This window comes from Myotis myotis, unplaced genomic scaffold (assembly GCF_014108235.1).
Source record: "Myotis myotis isolate mMyoMyo1 unplaced genomic scaffold, mMyoMyo1.p scaffold_m19_p_25, whole genome shotgun sequence".
Taxonomy (NCBI): domain Eukaryota; kingdom Metazoa; phylum Chordata; class Mammalia; order Chiroptera; family Vespertilionidae; genus Myotis; species Myotis myotis.
In genome coordinates this window covers 561,658-582,474 of record NW_023416330.1, presented here as the reverse complement: position 1 = coordinate 582,474, position 20,817 = coordinate 561,658, and the positions used below count along the sequence as shown (strand labels likewise).

The following is a 20,817-nucleotide window of genomic DNA, read 5'->3' as shown; positions in this document are numbered from 1 at the left end:
TTAAGCCTCTTAGGCTGTGACAATACACATGGCGGGCTGGGATGGGAAGAGCGCCGCGGCGCCATACGCAAGTAGATGAGCACACGTCTAACACGGTGAGGCCTCCCTCCTCCCCCCGGCTCGGGAGCAGCAGTGGGTGCGGCTGTGCGAGGTGCGAGGCCGGCAGCGGGACGGAGGGTGACTCCGGGCGCAGGGGACGGCGCAGGCCACCGTGGCTGCGCTTGTTCAACTAGGTCTCTCTCTTCCCAAAACGAGGGTAAGAAAAAGCCAGATTAGCAACGACGGAGGTTGCATTCCTGGCTAACCAGGTCCGGCCAAGAGGCAGGAGCAGGAACCGATCTCTGAAGTGCCACCGCGGCCTGGCGGAGAGCTGCGCTCTGCTCCCGAAGGCGCACGCGAGAGGAGGACGGCAGGGGAGGGACATGGCCATGAGCCCGGCGGGCGCCCTCCGCAGCCATCCCCGCGCCCGCTCTTCCCGGACGCAGTTACAGAATCAGAGCGACATCCGCCCGTCGGTTAGTGACCGCAGGCCAGCAGAGGGCGGGGCTTGCCCGCGGACACCGTCGGGACACCACACCGCTGTCCTTCCTTGCATCCTGAGGAGGGTGACCCTGGCCTGTTTGGGGGTGAAGAGACTTCTACAGCCTCTGTCTTTCTCTCTAGTGTCGCGCAGTAGTCCGCCAGCCTTGCCTCCCCATCCTCGGCGCTGCCCAGGAGCTGAGGAGCTCACCAGCAGCACCCAGCTGGCGCCTCGCAGGGGACACGGGGCTGACCACAACGCCAGTGGCTGGAGCAGGGCGGCTCAGCCCGTCTGGAAGGGGGTTCTCTGCTCAGCTGACAACCGCGAAGCGGCCCCTGCAGTGAGTGACAGGCTGACACAGACAAGAGGCGCAGCCGACCACCCCACAGAGCCGAAGCCCTGCGACGGGAGCCCGGCTGTGACAGTCACAGCCCTGCCCCGCTTAGGAGCTCGGGGTGACCCCCAATTACGGCCAGTGCAGGGGCGCTCTTCCCCTGGAGGCAGCCTGTGAACCCTGCGAGGCTGAGCGGTCTCAAGTCCTGCGTTTCCACCCCTGCAAGTGGCCACCCCAGGCCGGGCTCCCTGTGTCCCCTGATGTGACAGGTTAGGGGCCCTCACAGGGGGCGCTGTCTCACCCCAGCAGGTCCCGTGCCCCTGGCCCCTCACCTGGGCGGTCTGTCTGGCCCCTGCTCCCAGGGCCTGGGACTGGGCCCCTGCCGCGTGGAGGAGGTCACCGCGGCCGCGACCATCGAGCTTTGGGAGCAGAACCAGGAGCAGGAGGGTGCCGGCTTCTCTAACGTCAGGTCCCGCTGTCACAGGCAGGGAGGGGACCAGGCCTTGCCCTCCGCTGCCGGGGACCAGCAGCCATAACTGAGAACCCTCCAGGTGTCCCCAGCACCCTCCCCTCTTCTCCATCAAGTGCTCTCATCCTGAGCTGCTCTGAACCTCCAGTGAGAGCAGGTCCCTCCTGCCTCAGGCGACCAAAAGGGACACTCCCGCGGCCTCTGGCTCTTTCTCCTGCTCCTTCTGAAAGGAGAGGTGACTCTATGAGAGCTGCTGCACGATTTCAGCCAGTCTTGAGCCTAATGTCTCTGTAAACCTGGAGGCACTATTGTAAGTGAAATGAGCCAGACACAAGAGGACCAGTCCCAGGGGGCCCATCACGGGAGGCTCCAGAGACCTGGCACGGGATGGGGGCGGGGTGTTCAATGGGACGGAGTTTCAGTTTGGGAAGATGAGAAAGTGCTGGGGATGATGGTGGTGATGGTTGCCCAACAGTGTGAATGTACTTAATGCCACCGAACTGGACGCTTACAAACTATTAAAATGGCGCCCTGTCCAGTGTGCTCAGCGGTTAGAGCACCAGCCCACTCACAGAGGGTCTTGGGTTTGATTCCCTGTCAAGGTCACATACCTGGGTTGCAGGTTCAATCCTCCGTCCTGGTTGGGCCAGGTATGGGAGGCAACCAATCAGTGTGTCTCTCTCTCATTGCTTCTCGGCCTTTTGGCTAAGATCAAGTGCAGTGTGTCTCTCTCACCTTGATGTTTCTCTCTCCCCTTTCTCTCCCTCCCTTCCACCCTCACTAAAAATCATTGGGAAAAAATACTCTCCAGCCGGGGCCGGCGTGGCTCAGTGGCTGAGTGTCGACCTATGAACCAAGAGGTCACAGTTCAATTCCCAGTCAGGGCACATGCCCTGGTTGCGGGCTGGATCCCCAATGGGGGACGTGCAAGAGGCAGCAGATCAATGATTCTCATCATTGATGTTTCTATCTCTCTCTTCCTTTCCCTTAATCTCTGAAATCAATAAAAATATATTTTTAGAAAAAGAAAAAATATCCTCGGGTGAGGATTAACAAAAATAAATAATAACTTTATTTAAATGATGAATTGACATTATGTGTATTATACCACAACAAAAATTTTTGTCAAAATATCTCTGTGTAAGAGACTGAACTATTTCCAGGGTAAAAGAATAGGAGTCAGAGATTTTTGCTCAAACTAATCTGGTGGGAGCGATAAAGGTTTGGGAGGGATGAGCGAAGGTGGGTTCTATTTCTGAGCTGAGCGGTGGGCACATGGGGTTAATTATACGGTCATCTGAACTTTTGCATATTGTAAAGTTTTCCACGATAAAGCGTTAGGGAATGAAAGGGGCATCTGTCTGTCGTTTTTCAGTACAGGACATTGCTTCTGTGATTCCTCTGCGATTCACTGCACGGCCCGAGATGGCACAGCTCTGAGGTCGCGCTAGTTAAAAGCCTTACGGATAATGACGGATTAGGACATGTCTACCCGCCTCGTAACGGCGGCTGTTAGAGCGAGAGCTTCGCTGTGGGCGGGGGAACCAGGGCGATGGGATTTCAGAGCTACTAGTCAACAGTGCAATCTGGGCACAGCTGATGGGAGGAGAGGGGCAGACAGCGGCTCCTCGGGGAAGGCTGGAGGCCAGGTGCCTCCCTGCCTCCGTTCGCTCTGGGGGGGGGGGGGGGGGGGCGGCTGCGCTGTGTCTGCACCTGCGTGTGGATCCTCGGGTTGGGTCGCCGAGGCCGGGAGGGGGAGATGGGGGATCCTCCAGAAAGGCAACTCCAAACTAACTGAACGCGGGGCCAAGTGATGAGAGTGAAGCTTGGGGTGAGCTGCCGGCCGCCCCGCAGGCCCCCTGCGCACACCGCACCGTCCCGTCCCGTCGCGGGACCGGCACGGAGGCTGCGAAGTGGGCTGGGCACCCGGGGCTGGAGGCTACGCTGCCCTACGTGGGACACCCCCGTGCTTGGCATCGTGTCCCTTCCCGAAAGCCCTTACTCGCGGCAGCCCCTGACCTGATGGCATCGAAGCTTCCTCCCCGTCGCCGCGGGGCCGCCTGGGCATGGACACACCCACAGTGCGGTCCGCGCCCTGCGCGTGGCTACTGCGACCTGGGCCAGAGGGTTTGCTCGAGGTCTGCTGCTCAGGTAGGGTCTCTGGACTGTGAAGCTCAGGGCCGGAGCCCGCACGGTGACAAATGTCCGAATTAATGACTCTGCCCGGCGGGGTGAGGGGGTGGGGGGGCTCCGGGGGAGGCTCGCCCTTGACCCAGCTGCTCACATCCCGCAGCTGGGCCTCACCTGGTGCGGACCACGGGGGATGCGCGGGAGGGAGGCAGGAGTCGGTGATTCAGGACAGCGGGAGCCCATCGCCCGCCCTCTTGGGGCTTTCTGTTTTTGTTTTGTTTTTTAGCTTTAGCGCGCATCGTCCTACTATAGCCAACTCTCCGTATCTATATGCACAGAGAGGTGATGCCGCGGAGAATACACTGGGTGGGAGTGGTTCGGAGAAAAGAGAGGCCAGAAAGTTCTGAGCCGCTTACCTCCTGGGAAAGTCGACGGCGCTGGGCATGGCTATATTTATATCGTGTTTCCACCACATCTTAAAAGGTCAAGTGCGTATGGGATTGTGAGATGTATACAAAGGGAGGAATTATTATAATTCTATCATAATTTACTACTTGGTCAAAATAAACTAATAAGATAAATAAATGCAGCTGCTCGTGCCCAGTTGACTAATATGACCTGGATAGAAATAAAATATTGGATGAGCTGAAGAGGTCAAGTTTAAACTAGATTAGCCACAGAGTCTCAGTGTGCCGTTTCGATGTAATTAACATGATGATTTAGTGTGTTTTTAGCTCAGAATCTTCGCAAGCAGGGTTTTTTGTAATAACGTAGAAATGAATACACACCCGTCCACGCTGCAGGGGAATAAAAGGTTGTAATATTTTTGCATTCTCTTGGCAGAGTAATCCATTCCCATCAATCTCGCGCCCTGCCGGGCACCCGGGTGTTTGTCTCCCCATCATTCACAGCCGTTGTTTAATGTGGGGTAGCAGCCACAGTCGTCATTAATATATTAACCTATGGCTCAAAAAGGCCTTGCCATAAACCAGCGCATGACTCCCCCTGACAGGTTTATATCGTAGGGCGTGGAGATATTAACCACCGGCGGCACCAACCTCAGGGATGGGCCTGGTGTTAATAATCAGCTGAAGGAGGCAGGCGGCTGCCAGCAGGAGGAAGTCAGGAAGCGACTCACAGAAACCACCTCCATGCTCCTTGGGGGGGGGGGGGGGGGGGGGCGCGACTGTGCAAAACACTTGGAACAACCTTATCATCAACAACTTGCTCCAGAAAAAAAGGGGGGGCGGTGAGGAGAGGGTTTGGCCACTGGGGTGGGTAGAGCGTCAGCCTATGCACTGAAGAGTCACTGGTTTGATTCCCGGTCGAGGGCACATACCTGGCCCCGGTGAGTGTGTGTGTATGAGTGTGTGTGTATGGGTGTGTGTGTGGGGGGGGGGGGGCAACCAATCGATGTGTCTCTCTCATCAATGTTTCTCTCTCTCTCCCCCTCCAGTCATCCCTTCCACTCTCTAAAAATCAATGGAAAAAATATTCTCGGGTGTGGATTAATAAAACTAACCAAATAAATAAAATAACTGGTTTAAAAAGAAAAGAATGAGGGTGTCTACATGCTATAAAATGGAATGAGTGATCAATGTTTTATGAAAAGTGAACATGTAGTAAGGTTATCTGCTCTGCATCCTAGCATCCAGGGCTCTCAGAGGAGCGGCTGCCTGCTGGCTGATGCCCCGAGAGTAAGCCACCCGTGGCTCCCTGGCCGCGCACAGCTGGTTCCTTACTGGCCGTGCATGTGGGCCTATGAGAGCAGGTCACAGGCCCTCAGAGAAGTGGGCCTGACTGCAAGCCTGTGTCTGTGGGTGCCATTTCTCTGATCCAGATAATTCCTAGTGCAAAGCTTGTCTCATTTAAGCCCATGGGCCTCCCCTCCTGCTCATCCTAAAGTGCAAATGTAGCTCAGTTGGTTGGGCGTCATCCCATGCACCGTGGGGTTGCAGGTTCGATTCCCAGTCTGGGCAGCTGCCCTGGTTTGGGGGCTCAAGCCCCAGGTGGGGCCGTGCAGGAGGCCCCCGATCCGTGTTCTGCTCTCACAATGATGTTCCTCTTTCTTTCTCTCCCCCTCTCCCTTCCTCTCTCTCTAGAAAAATCAATAAAATATTTTAAAAATAAAAATAAAAAATAAAGTACAACCCAACATGGATGAGCTTTGGCAGGAAATACAAGGACCACTCTCAATGAGCCATTGCCTCCTTCTTTTTAAGTTTATTTTTAATCCTCACCCGAGGATATTTTTCCATTATTTTTCAGACAGAGTGTAAGGGAGAGAAGAGGGAGAGGAGAGAGAGAGAGAGAGAGAGAGAGAGAGAGAGAGAGAGATCAATTGGTTGCTTCCTGGGGTGGGGAGCAAACCCACAACCAAGGTACGTGCCCTTGACTGGGAATCTAACCCATGACCCTTCGGTCCGAGGGCCAATGCTCCAACCACTGAGAAACACCAGCCAGGGCATTGCCTCCTTCTTAGCCTGAAGGTCCACAAAGAACAAGTAGGCATTTCTGGGAAACCAGAAATATGAAGGAGAAAGAGCAGGAGAAACAAGAAACAGGGGACCAAGAAGCCATAGGTACTTACAATCCTATGTTGTTTAAAAATATACAGTGTGGCCCTAACCGGTTTGGCTCAGTGGATAGAGCATCGGCCTGTGGACTGAAGGGTCCCAGGTTCAATTCCGGTCAAGGGCATGTACCTTGGTTGTGGGCACATCCCCAGTGGGGAGTGTGCAGGAGGCAGCTGATCGATGTTTCTCTCTCATCGATGTTTCAAACTCTCTATCCCTTTCCCTTCCTCTCTGTAAAAAATCAATAAAATGTATTTTAAAAAATATATACAGTGTTTGCAAACACACTGACATACCTATGTCATACATGTGCCTATATGTGCATTCTGCAAAGATGTGCATGTAGATAATAACAGTGCTAATCTCCAGGTGAGGAGGATGTGATTTTTTCATTGCTGCATTTTTTTCCATTTTCATTTTCCGAACCCACGTTCCAATTACATAAACACATACAATGCTTCTGAACTTATAAGAAACTTTTTTTTTCCAAAATAGAAACAATCAAGTGATCTGACATATTACAGGAAACAGAACAGAACTTCAAACAAGACTCTAAATAATATCCTTGGAGATCCAAGGAAACTGCATTCGTAAAACAGGGGCAGGGTGCCAGAAAAAGGGGGAAAATGACACTAAGAAACTTTAAAGAGAGCGCTGACATTGAAACAAGCCCACATCTGAGCCGGACCTGTGAACCAGCCCAGGGTTCGATTCTCGGTCAGGGCACATGCCTGGGCTGCGTGCTGATCCCCAGTGTGGGGTGTGCAGGAGACAGCCAATCAGTGATTCTTTCTCATCATTGATGTTTCTCTCTCCCTCTCCCTCTCCCTTCCTCTCTGAAATCAATAAAGATATTTTTTAAAAAGAAAGTCAACAGAAAAGCTGGAAGATAGAGCTGAGGAAAAAGGCCAAGAGATAAAAATATATATATATGGGAAATAATAGAGTTAGAACATCAATAACCCCCAAATCCAACATCTAACCAACAAGTGTCCCAGAAAGAGAGCGTAAAGAAACTGTGGGGGGGGGGGGGGGCGGTGCAGGAAGGAAGATGGCTGCAACCGGAAGGGCCGACTGCAAGACAGTGCGCGAGTGACAGAACTAAGGGAGAGGGTGTAAGCGCACGGGGAGTGTGTGTTTGTGAGTTGAGGGACAGCTGTGCTCCAGGGGACTGTGGGGGACTGCCGGATGGGGTTCCCCTGACGGGACAGCCTCACTGCTGCTGGGATCACTCCCGGAGGAACCAGCTCTGACGCCGAGACTGGGCCATCTTGATGGGGAGAGTGGATGTTGTCGGAAGCCTGAAAATCCCGGGAATCTACAACATCGCCCAGGGAACAGCTGCGAACCCAGGAACACCGGTCCCCAAGCGGCCCAGCACGCGGATTCGGAGGAGCTCTGCACCCCCGCACAGAAAGGCCAGATTTCGCCTGGGATAAGGTGGGGTCTGTGGTCCGGGTAGGACAGAGAAACGCGGGAGCTGGAGGATCCAGGGAAGTCTGAGCCCAGAAAAGTCCCCGGCTGCTGGGGCTGGCATGATCCGCGAATGTGGAAGGGGATCTGCAGGGATGCTAACGGAAGGGAACTCTAAAAAGCAACCTGAACTGGGCGCAAAAGGGCAGCCTAAAAATGTTAACAGTGTGCCGGCTGCTTAGACCCAAGGGGAAAAAAGACCGCACAGACTTGCCCCACAGAGCCGGGGTTCACGCACTTACTCTGGCAATTCTCTCTCTCTCTCTCTCTCTCTCTCTCTCTCTCTCTCTCTCTCTCTCTCTCTCTCCTCTTTAAGTCCTTGCTTTTGATTACTAAGCCCAATACATAGGATCACCCAATTGGGGACACTCTAAGAAACTGCAGGGGAAAGTTGTTTTTGTAGAACCTGGGGATCAGAGCGGGGAATAATCATCAGAGAACCAGCTCTGGGGCAGCTCATTCCCCCAAACCAGTATTAAGTGCCACAGGGGAAAAAATCTGAACACTAGCTAGAGAGGACCTATAGACACGGAGGTCAATCCAGAAACACTGCCACCAAGGGGTTGCATCACAAATTGACTCTTCTATAAATACAAATAAAGGAGCATGAGAGGAGAAGCCTGCCTCGAGCCTAAGAGCAGCAGCCTCATGTGGCCTGCCCCTGTCCAAGGAGCAGCAGCTGTGTGAGCAGCCCGCTTCCCTGTCCGAAGAGCAGCAACCACACGAGCAGTCCGACCTGTCCGAGGAGCAGCAGCCGCATGAGCAGTCTTCCTACGTCCGAGGAGAGGCAGCCCTGCGCAGCCCGCCCCCATCCGAGAAGCAGCAGCTGCGCACAGCCCACACCCTGCACTAGTCCAAGGAGCAGCAGCTGCACAAGCATCTTGCCCTCGCCTAAGCAGCAATAGCCACACGAGCAGCCTGCCCAATCCGAGGAACAGCAGCTGTGTGAGCAGCCCGCCCCCATCCGAGGAGCAGCGGCAGCCCACCCTGGTCTGAGGAACAGCAACCACATGAGCAGACCACCCACATCCGAGGAGTGGCAGCTCTACGCAGCACGCACCGGTCCAAGGAGCAGAACCACAACAGCCTGGACCTGTCCAACAAGCAGCAGCCGGTCCTAGGAGCAGTAGCCCCACAAGCAGCCCACCACATCAGAGGAACAACAGCAGCATGCAACCAGCCCCCATCCAAGGAACAGCAGCCACGTGAGCAGTCCGCCCCAGTTCAAGGAGTAGCAGCTGTGTGTGTAGCCCACCCCCATCCAAGGAACAGCAGCCTCATGATCAGCACATCCTCTGTCTGAGGAACAGCAATGGTGTGTGAAGCCTCCCCCCACCAGCCAGAGGAGTCACCACAGCGATGAACAGCACCCACCACAGGAGCTCCTACCAACTGAGGAGCAGCTGCTACAACAACCGCCAGAGGAGCAATCACAGCCCGAGGAGCCACTGCCACCCAAGGAGCAGCCCCTGAACGACTCAACATCTAGATATGTCGGTGAGATCAAACATGGGTAGACAAAGAAACCCCCAAAGGAAAGAAAAGGAAGACTCGCCAGAAAAGCAGCTGAGAGAAACAGAGGCATGCAGCATGACAGAAAAAGAATTCAGATTAAGGGTCCTAGAATGCATAAACCGGATGGAGGAAAAAATCAACAACTTATGCAAGAAGCAAGAAGAAACAGATGAAAAAAGTCAATAAATTATGTAAGAACCAAGAAGAAATGAAGAGTGATATAGCTACAATAAGAAACACCATTGAAAGTTTCAACAATAGACTAGAAGCGGAGGACCGAAATAGCGAATTAGAAGACAGGGAAACAAAACACACCAAAACTGAACTGTAATTGGAGAAAAAAATTAAAAGACAGGAGGAGAGCCTAAGGGAGCTATGGGACAACATGAAACGAAACAACTTACGAATAATAGGGGTGCCAGAACAACAGAAAGAGGAACAAGGGTTAGAAAACCTATTTGAAGAAATGATATCAGAAAGCTTCCCTGAGGTGGGGAAGAAAAAAGTCACACAAGCACAGAGAGTCCCAAACAAGGTGAACCCGAAAAGACCCACACCAAGACACATCATAATTACCATGGCAAATGTTCAGGACAAAGAGAGAATCTTACAGGCTGCAAGAGAGAGATGGAAAGTTACATAAAGGGATCTTCCATTAGATTATCAAATGATTTCTCAACAGAAACACATCAGGCCAGAAAAGAATGGACGGAAATTTACAAAGTGATGCAAAGCAAAGGACTGAATCCAAGAATACTCTATACAGCCAGGCTATCATTCAAAATTGAAGGGGAAATAAGAAGCTTCACAGACAAAAAAAGGCTAAGGGAGTTTATCACCACCAAGCCAGCAATGCAAGAAATGCTAAAGGGACTGGTGTAAAAAAGAAGAAATAAAAAGCTCAGAAAGAAAACAGCCACAAAAAAATAGAAATGGCTACTAACAAGTACCTTTCAATAATAACTTTAAACGTAAATGGACTAAATGCTCCAATCAAAAGACATTGAGTGGCTGAATGGATAAAAAAACATGACCCATACATTTGCTGTCTAAAAGAGACCCACCTCAGAAGAAGGGACTCACACAGACTGAAAGTGAAGGGATGGAAAAATATCTTTCAGGCAAATGGAAATGAAAAAAACACTGGGGTAGCAATACTTATATCAGACAAAATAGACCTCAAAGTAAAGGCCATAACAAGAGATAAGGGAGGCCACTTCATAATACTAAAGGGATCAATACAACAAGAGGATATAACCCTGATAAACATATATGCACCCAATGCAGGAGCACCCAAATACATAAAAAAAAACTCCGGGAAGATATCAAGGGAGAGATCGACAACAATACAATCATAGTAGGGGACTTTAATACACCACTGACATCACTGGATAAATCCTCTAGACAAAAAATCAGCAAAGAAACAGCAATCCTAAATGACTCACTAGATCAGATGGACCTAATTGACATCTTCAGAAAACTTCACCCGAAAGCCACGAAATATACGTTCTTCTCAAGTGCTCATGGAACATATTCAAAAATAGACCACATATTGGGTCACAAACAAAGTCTCCCCAAATTCAAAAAGATTGAAATCATATCAAGCATCTTCTCAGATCACAATGGCATAAAGCTGGAAATCAACTACAATAAAAACAATCCAAAAAAATCAAACACATGGAGACTAAATAGCATGCTATTAAACAATGATTGGGTTACCAATGAGATCAAAGAAGAAATTAAAAACACCCTGGAAACTAATGACAATGAAAACACAACAATCCAAAACCTATGGGACACAATGAAAGCAGTCCTGAGAGGGAAGTTTATAGCTCTACAGGCCTATCTCAAAAAAAACAAGAAAAAATGGTAGTAAATCATCTAACTCTATATCTCAAAGAATTAGAAAGAGAGCAACAAGAAAACCCCAGAGTGAGCAGAAGGAAGGAGATAATAAAGATTAGAGCAGAAATAAATGACATAGAGACCAAAAAACAATACAGAAAATCAACGAAACCAAGAGCTGGTTCTTTGAAAGGATAAACAAGATTGACAAACCTCTAGCCAGGCTCACCAAGAAGCAAAGAGAAAGGACCCAAATAAACAAAATCAGAAATGATAGAGGCGAAATAACAACAGACCCCACAGAAATACAAATGATTGTTAAAAAATACTATGGACAACTCTACTCCAACAAACTAGACAACCTGGAGGAAATGGACAAATTCCTAGAAAAATACAACATTCCAAAACTCAATCAGGAAGAATCTAAAAATCTCAACAGGCCAATAACTATGGAAGAAATTGAAGCAGTCATCCAAAAGCTTCCAGCAAACAAAAGCCCAGGACCAGACGGCTTCACAGGGGAGTTTTACCAAACATTCAAGGAAGAACTAAAACCTATCCTCCTCAGACTACTACAAAAAATTCAAGAGGAAGGAACACTTCCAAGCTCATTCTATGAAGCCAGCATCACCCTAATACCAAAACCAGGTAAAGGCAACACAATGAAAGAGATTTACAGGACAATATCCCTCATGCACATAGATGCCGAAATCCTCAACAAAATCTTAGCAAATCGGATCCAGCAGTACATCAGAAAGATCATACACCATGACCAAGTAGCATTTATTCCAGGGATGCAAGGATGGTACAATATCTGCAAATCAATAAACGTATTACATCACCTAAGCAAATTGAAAGAAAAAAACCACATAGTCATATCAATTGATGCAGAAAAAGCGTTTGACAAAATCCAACACTCATTTTTGATAAAAACTCTCAGCAAGGTGGGAATAGAAGGATCATACTTCAACATAATAAAAGCTATATATGACAAACCCACAGCCAACATCATGCTCAACGGACAAAAACTAACACCATTTCCCCTAAGAACAGAAACAAGACAGGGATGCCCACTGTCACCACTCCTGTTCGACATAGTACTGGAAGTATTAGCCATTGCAATTAGACAAGAAGAAGAAATAAAAGGCATCCAAATTGGAAAAGAAGAAGTAAAACTGTCCTTATTTGCAGATGACATGATATTATACATAAAAAATCCTACCTAAAGACTCTATCAAAAAACTATTAGACTTAATAAATGAATTTGGCAATGTAGCAGGATACAAAATTAACGCCAAGATATCCATGGCATTTCTATACACCAATAGTGAACTTACAGAAAGAGACTAAAAAAACAATCCCATTTACCATCGCACCAAAAAAATTAAGCTACTTAGGAATAAACTTAACTAAAGAGGTAAAAGACCTCTACTCAGAAAACTACAGGACGTTGAAAAAAGATATAGAGGAAGACATAAACAGATGGAAGAACATACCATGTTCTTGGATTGGTAGAACCAACATCATCAAAATGTCCATACTACCCAAAGCAATCTATAAATTCAACGCACTTCCCATTAAAATACCAATGGCATATTTCACAGACCTAGAACGAACTCTCCAAAAATTCATCTGGAATAAAAAAAAAAAGACCCCAAATAGCTGCAGCGATCCTGAGAAAGAACAAAGTAGGTGGGATCTCAATACCAGATATCAAGCTGTATTCCAAAGCCACTGTTCTCAAAAATGCCTGGTACTGGCACAAGAACAGACATATAGATCAATGGAATAGAATAGAGAACCCAGAAATCAACCCAAACCAATATGCTCAATTAATATTTGACAAAGGAGGCAAGAACATACAATGGAGTCAAGACAGTCTCTTCAATAAATGGTGTTGGGAAAATTTGGGCAAATAAAATGAATCTAGACCATCAACTTACACCATACACAAAAATAAACTCAAAATGGATAAAGGACTTAAATGTAAGACGGGAGACCATAAAAATACTAGAGGAATCCAAAGGCATCAAAATCTCAGACATATGCCGAAGCAATTTCTTCACTGATACAGCTCCTAGGGCACTTGAAACTAAAGAGAAAATGAACAAATGGGACTTCATCAAAATAAAACGCTTCTGCACAGCAAAAGAAACCATCAACAAAACAACAAGAAAGCCCACTGTATGGGAGGACATATTTGCCAATGTTATCACCGATAAGGGTTTAATCTCCAACATTTATAGGGAACTCATACAACTTAACAAAAGGAAGATAAACAATCCATTCAAAAATTAGGCAAAGGACCTAAATAGACACTTTTCAAAAGAGTACATTCAGAAAGCCAAGAGACATATGAGGATGCGGAGAAAAAGGAACACTCGTGCACTGCTGGTGGGAATGCAGACTGGTGCAGCCATTATGGAAGACAGTATGGAATTTCCTCAAAAAGTTAAAAATGGAACTCCCATTTGACCCAGTGATCCCACTTCTAGCAATATATCCTAAGAAACCAGAAACACCAATCAGAAAGGGTATATGCATCCCTATGTTCATAGCAGCACAATTTACCATAGCTAAGATTTGGAAGCAGCCTAAGTGCCCATCAACAGATGAATGGATTAGAAAACTGTGGTACATCTACACAATTGAATACTACGCTGCTGTAAAAAAGAAGGAATTCTTACCATTTGCAACAGCATGGATGGAACTGGAGAGCATTATGCTAAGTGAAATAAGCCAGTCAATGAAAGAAAAATACCACATGATCTCACTCATTTATGGATAATAAAGACCATTATAAACTGATGAACAAAAATAGATACAGAGGCAGAGCTGCATCTAACAGACTGTCAAACTACAGTGGGAAGGTCGGGGAGGATTGGGGGAGGGGGGTGTAAGAGATCAACCGAAGGACTTGTATGCATGCATATAAGCATAACCAATGGACACAAGACACTGGGGGGTAGGGGAGGCCTGGGGAAGGTCAAGGGAGAAAAAAAAAGGAAACATATATGCTACTCTTTGTGATACTTTAAGCAATAAAACAAAATTTTAAAAAAAGAAAAGAAACTGAGGTGTGGATATTATTAAAGCAACTAGAGGCCCGGTGCGGGAAATTCGTGCATGGGTGGGTGGTCCCCTCAGCCCAGCCTGCACCCTTTCTAATCCTAAACCGCTGGCCCCTAATCGCTCACCTGCCTGCCTGCCTGGTCACCCCTAACTGCCCCCCCCCACCGGCCTGATCACCCCTCATTGCCCCCTGCCGGCCTGGTCACCCCACGCAGCCCACTGTTCATTCAGTCGTTTGGTCATCCCTCACTCACCCCGCTGCCGGCCTGGTCGTAGGTGGCTATCTTGTGAGGGCATGAGGTTTAATTTTCATATTACCTCTTTATTATATAGGATAATATAAGAAATTATCAGAACCAAAAGACACGAGTGTCGTGGTTGTTAATGTAAAAACCATTGAAACCTGTAAAGAATTTTGTGAGTTTATTTGAGCCAAACTGTTGACATATGCCAGGAAGCAGAACCTCAATGAATTGAGATAATGCTCCAGAGAATGGTGGGGTTACATTTGTATTTATACATTGCAATCAAAGGAGGAACATAGGTGAGTTACATGAAATTCAATTAACATGATAGTGAAGGAATTTGTGGTATCTTGTCCTGGGTCCCAGCACATTTGTTTGTGCCCCAGAGGCTCCAGAAAAAGGGAAGTTACAAGTTACACAGACATTTCAAGGGTATGTTATCATAGATACAAAAAGACAGATAGGCTCAGTTACTGTAAAGGTTGACCTTGTCAGTGAAGATACTGGCCTAGGACGTAACTGCCCACCATAACTGCTTTAGTTAAAGTTTAATTTCAGACCATCCTTTGTGGTTACTTTAGGTCTCTGAGTCTGCAAGACTGCTATGCAGGCCTCCCCTGAGCCTGTCAGGTCAGCATGTGGCCCCTTTCATCCACATGGTCATCATTTTTTTTTTTAGTGATGAATAATATTCTATTGTCTAGATGGACCACAGTTTATTCCACCACCTATTGAGGGACAGCCTGGTTGCTTCTAGGTTTTGGTGATTATGAATTAAAGCTGCTGTAAACATCTGTGTGCAGGTTTTTGTGTGGACATAAGTTTTCAACTCCTTTGAGTAAATACCAAGGGGCATGATTACTGGGTCAGGTGGTGAGAGTGTGTTTAGTTTTGTAAGGAACTGCAGAACTGTCTTCCACTGTGGCTGCACCATGTTGCATTCCCACCAGCAGTGATTGACAGCTCCTATTGCTCCACATCCTTGCCAGCACTTGGTGTTATCAATGTTTGAGTTTTAGCCATTGTAATAGGTGTGTGGTGGTATCTCCTTGCTTTACTTTGCATTTCCCTGATAACATATGATGAGGAGCATCTTCTCATGCTTGTTTGCCACCTGGGAATCTTCTTTGGTGAGGAGTCTGTTAAGCTCTTTAGCCCATTTTTAAATCAAGTTATTTGTTTTCTCTTTGTTGAGTTTTAACAGTTCTTTGCATATTTTGGATTATAGTCCTTCATCAAATAAGTTTTGCAAATATTTTCTCCCAGTCTGTGGCTTATCTTGTAACTAGAGGCCTATGCATGAAATTCGTGCAAGGGGCTCGGCCCTCGCAGCCTCAGCCAGTCCTGGCAGTCCCAGCTTCATCCGGAATGTCGTTTGGCTGTTCAGTCTAATTAGCATAGAGGCTTGTTTTTAATATAGGATTCGATTGATATTGTTCTTTTGTAGAGCAAAAGTTTTTAATTTTAATTAAATTCATCTAATCAGTTATTTCTTTCATGATTCAAGTCTTTGGTGTTGTATCTATAAAGACATCACCATCGAATTAGAAACCAAGATGGCGGCATAGGTTAACGCCGGAGATTGCTGCCTCGAACAGCCACTTCAAAAAACAACTAAACGACGGAACGGACATCATCCAGAACCACAGGAAGGCTGGCTGAGTGGAAATTCTACAACTAGGAGGAAAGAGAATATCATACCCAGACTCAGAGGAGGCGCAGTGCTGAAGTGAAATACTCAGGTGCGATCAGAGCAGGCTGGCGGCGGAGGGTGCGGTTGTTGTTTTCAATCAGGAGGGAGTTTCAGACTCTGAGCTCCAGATACGGGCGAGTCTCTAGACTCAAACAGGACCCAGACTCAAACAGGAGAAGCGGGACTGTCTGGCTTCGGTCGGAACTCAAACGCAGCTTTCTCTCCGAGGTTTGCAGCGGTTGCTGGGACTCTGTGAGGCAGAGCCCCTAGGGACGGAACTGAGAGCAGCCATAACTGCTCGCTCAGGCCCGCCCTGTAGATCCCCGGGACCCGCCCCGCCCAAGCCCTGTGCAGAGCCATTTGCCGGATAGCCTCAGGCAAACGCTAGATTAGCACCGCCCTAGAGATCCAGCACAGAAGCCCTCCCACTGCAGACACAGCGGACTCTCATAGCCAGTTAGCCTGGAGGTCAAATCACCCCCGGTATTGCCGACAACAATCAAGGCTTAACTACAACAAGACTGGGCACAAAGACCACTAGGGGGTGCACCAAGAAAGCATAAAAAATGCGGAGACAAAGAAACAGGACAAAACTGTCAATGGAGGATATTGAATTCAGAACCACACTTTTAAGGTTTCTTAAGAACTGTCTAGAAGCCGTCGATAAATGTAGTGAGATCCTCAAGAAATCTAATGAGACCCTAGATGTTATGATAAAGAACTAACTAGAAATTAAGCATACACGGACTGAAATAACGAATACTATACAGACTCCCAACAGCAGACCAGAGGAGCGCAAGAATCAAGTCAATGATTTGAAATGCGAAGAAGCAAAAAACACCCAACCAGAAAAGCAAAATGAAAAAAGAATCCGAAAATACGAAGATAGGGTAAGGAGCCTCTGGGACAGCTTCAAGCGTACCAACATCAGAATTATAGGGGTGCCAGAAGATGAGAGAGAGCAAGATATTGAAAACCTATTTGAAGAAATAATGACAGAAAACTTCCCCTACCTGGTGAAAGAAATAGACTTACAGGTCCAGGAAGCGCAGAGAACCCCAAACAAAAGGAATCCAAAGAGGACCACACCAAGACACATCATAATTAAAATGCCAAGAGCAAAAGACAAAGAGAGAATCTTAAAAGCAGCAAGAGAAAGAAACTCAGTTACCTACAAGGGAGTACCCATATGACTGTCAGCTGATTTCTCAACAGAAACTTTGCAGGCCAGAAGGGAGTGGCAAGAAATATTCAAAGTGATGAACACCAAGAACCTACAACCAAGATTACTTTATCCAGCAAAGCTATCATTCAGAACTGAAGGTCAGATAAAGAGCTTCACAGATAAGGAAAAGCTAAAGGAGTTCATCACCACCAAACCAGTATTATATGAAATGCTGAAAGGTATCCTTTAAGAAGAGGAAGAGGAAGAAAAAGGTAAAGATACAAATTATGAACAACAAATACACATCTATCAACAAGTGAATCTAAGAATCAAGTGAATAAATAATCTTATGAACAGAATGAACTGGTGATTATAATAGAATCAGGGGCATAGAAAGGGAATGGACTGACTATTCTTGGGGGGGAAAGGGGTGTGGGAGATGCGGAAAGAGACTGGACAAAAATCGTGCACCTTTGGATGAGGACAGTGGGTGGGGAGTGAGGGCGGAGGGTGGGGTGGGAACTGGGAGGAGGGGAGTTATGGTGGGAAAAAAAGAGGAACAAATGTAATAATCTGAACAATAAAGATTTAATTAAAAAAAAACACAAAAAAAACCCAACAAGAAAAAAAAAAAAAAGACATCACCATCAGCCTGGCCAGTGTGGCTCAGTTGGTTGAGCATTGTCCCATGCACCAGGAGGTCACTGGTTTGATTCCTGGTCAGGGCACATGCCCAGTGTTGCAGGCTTGATCTCAAATCAATAAACATATACTCAGGTGATGATTCTTAAAAAAATTAAAAGGTATCACCATACCCAAGGTCATCTAGGTTTCTCCTATATTCTCTTCTAGGAGTTTTGCATTGTGCATTTAGGTCTATGATCCATTTTGAGTTAATTAGACTAAGCTTTTGACAGTATTTATATATGGACAATTCAAAATTGATAAGGTTAATCAGGATCTCAGACAGCTAACTGCACTCCTAAATTCACTGCAGCATTTGCACAACAGTCAAGATATGGAAACAACCTAAATGCCCATCAACAGATGAACAAAGAAAAAATGAGGTGGATACGTACAATCGAATACTATTCAGCCTTAAAAAGTAATGTTTGTCATATTTTGTCACACGCTACAGCACAGATGGAACCTGAGGACACTGTGCTCAGGGGAGTAAGCCAGTCCCCAAGGACAGACACTTGGGGCCCCACTATCTGAGGAACCTAAAATAACCAAACCCTAAGGCGCAGAGAGCACAGGGTGGCTGGCGGGAGGAAGGGAGGAGCGAGGCGTTGCCGTTCCATCGTGTAGTTTCAGTTATGCAAGACAAACAGTCCCTGGAGCCCGCACCGCACCGGCAGTGCCTGTGGCGAACAGCACGATGCTGTGTGCTGCAGCCTCAGTGCGCGCAGAGCTCCTGCGGAGTGTTCTTACCAGAGAGAAGGGGCAGAGGCCCCTTTGGAGGAGCTGGCTGAGGGTCCGACCTTGCCTGTGCTGACGGTCTCACAGTGTATGTGTATGTCCGGACTCACCAGGTTGTGTATATGCAATATGTGCATTTTTATGTGTCAATTGTACTTCAATAAAGCTGTTTAAAAATTTTTAATAAAGCGACTATAATACATTTATTCCAAGTTATTTTTAAATTTTTTGTTGTTAATCCTCACCCAAGGATATTGTTTCCATTGATTTTTAGAGAGAGGGAAAGACAGAGAGAAACATTGATGTGAGAGAAACACATCGACTGGTTGCCTCCTGCATGAGCCCCGACCAGGGCCCAGGCGGTAGAGGAGCCTGCAACCAGGGTATGTGCCCTTGACCGGAATCGAACCTGGGACCCTTTGGTCTGCAGGCTGACACTCTATCCATGAGCCAAACCGGCTAGGGCTATTTTTTTTTAACTTTTTATTTATTGATTTGAGAGAGAGAGAGAGGAAGGAAGAGAAAGAGAGGGGAAAAACCACACCAGTTTGTTGTTCACTTACTTATGCATTTATTGGTTGATTCTTATATGTGCCCTGACGAGGGATCAAACTTCCAACCTTGGCGTATTGGGATGATGCTCCAACCACCTGAGCTCCCCAGCAGGGCCTCCAAGTTATTTTTGAAAAAGTGATCCTTATGCTTTGGATGTCAGCGTCCCTGCCTTGGCATTTAGGTGGCAAGGGCGAAGGTGTATCGTAAGTGCTTAGAGCCCTGATTTATATGCCTGCTCTCACGGAGCACAGCTACGTCTTCCCACGGAATAGGCCGCACAGTCACCACAGGCAACTGGAAGCTTATTAAGTCCCCAGCAAGTCCAAGGTAGAGAGCCATCACTCTGCTCCCCTGGGGAGAGAACAGCTGCATTTACTGGCGACGGGCCCCAGCCCAGCACGGACCCCTCTCAGGCTTGAGAAGTGGTATCTCATGGAAAGAACTGAGTGAGGCGGCTGGACATGTGCACGGACGGGCCCCCCAAATAATCAAGTGAGTCAGTCCACCAAGTGAGTGTGCTTGGTGTTGTCCAAGCGGAGGCCAGCGTTCCTCTGACAGCTCTCTTAACGCTGGCCTGGCCCACAGCTTCCTGCTGTTCTCGGCATCCGCCGACCAGTGGATTTAGTTGTTTCTCAAGGCCTCCGGGAGCATCGCAATGGCTCTGCCTCTCAGGATGCAGAGGAACCTCCCACTTGCTTTTAGAGGCCTGGCCACCAGATGGGCTAAGAGCTGCTCCAAGGCCTTCGGATGGAGGGGCTGTGTACAACGGAGCCGTCTTCATATGATTCCACAAGGAACTGGGGGTCAGAAGGCCCTCCCTGCCCACTCTGGGCTTCTCCATGACATTATGATAAAGGCAAAAGGTGCATTAAAAGCTTGGGATCTATATTGAGGTCATAAAATCTCGCCCAGGACAGTTCCTGTCTAGGGGTCCGTGTGCCAGAAATCGATCGATCAAGGCCATGAGATGGTCTGCAGTATCCCCAGCCCCCGGCTCCATTAAGTACAAGTGAATGCTCGCTGGCCGGACCCTCAAGCATTCCTGTCACTCCAGCATTAAATACACAATTTACCCAAATAAAGTAATTTGCTTTCTATTTATTTTCTTGGGAAAATTAATGGAGAAATATTAGACTTGTTTTGCAGGGTAAAGTCCTAACCATAACTACTGGTCTACAGATGCCTTCCCCACGCACCACAGGTGCTGGCGGCTTCCTGCATCGCCGGGTGAGACTGGGTGGAGCCTGAGTGATGGTGCAGAGTTTGCAGTCAGAGAAACGCCTTTTCATGGCAGAAGCCGGCTATTGCCAACCAGCCAGAGAGAAGATGAAATAGGCAACTGTGTCTGGGCATCAACGTTCACTCGACAAACTTCACCAAGTCTCTCTGAGTGACCCCCGTGCACAGGTTTCCCAGGTGCTCACCTGGGTGGCAGGAGGTGGATCAAACGATGCCCACAGCGTCCCAGCGAGGGGCTTCCGGGGTCACGCCTCATCCCTCCCCCGGGAAGGACCGCTTTTTCGGCAACAGGAAGATTAATCCTACATTTCACAAAGGAGGCATGACGTTCAGCAATAGGAGACCTGGATTTACAATGGCCTCCCGACTTATTGTTGTGTATTTTTCCTAGTAAACCACATTATTTAACACAGTGCATCTAAAGCTAGTGTTTGGGCACTGTTTGATTCTTGCTAAAGATTTGTCTATTGTCTACATCAGTGATGGCGAACCTTTTGAGCTCGGCGTGTCAGCATTTTGAAAAACCCTAACTTAACTCTGATGCCGTGTCACATATTGAAATTT

General features: G+C 47.7%; 1 pseudogene; it reads left to right on the top strand.

Annotated features, from left to right (window-relative positions):
- The first annotated feature begins 422 nt into the window (after positions 1–422).
- LOC118679460 overlaps positions 423–20,817 on the top strand; it is a 28,167-nt pseudogene continuing 7,772 nt past the window's right edge.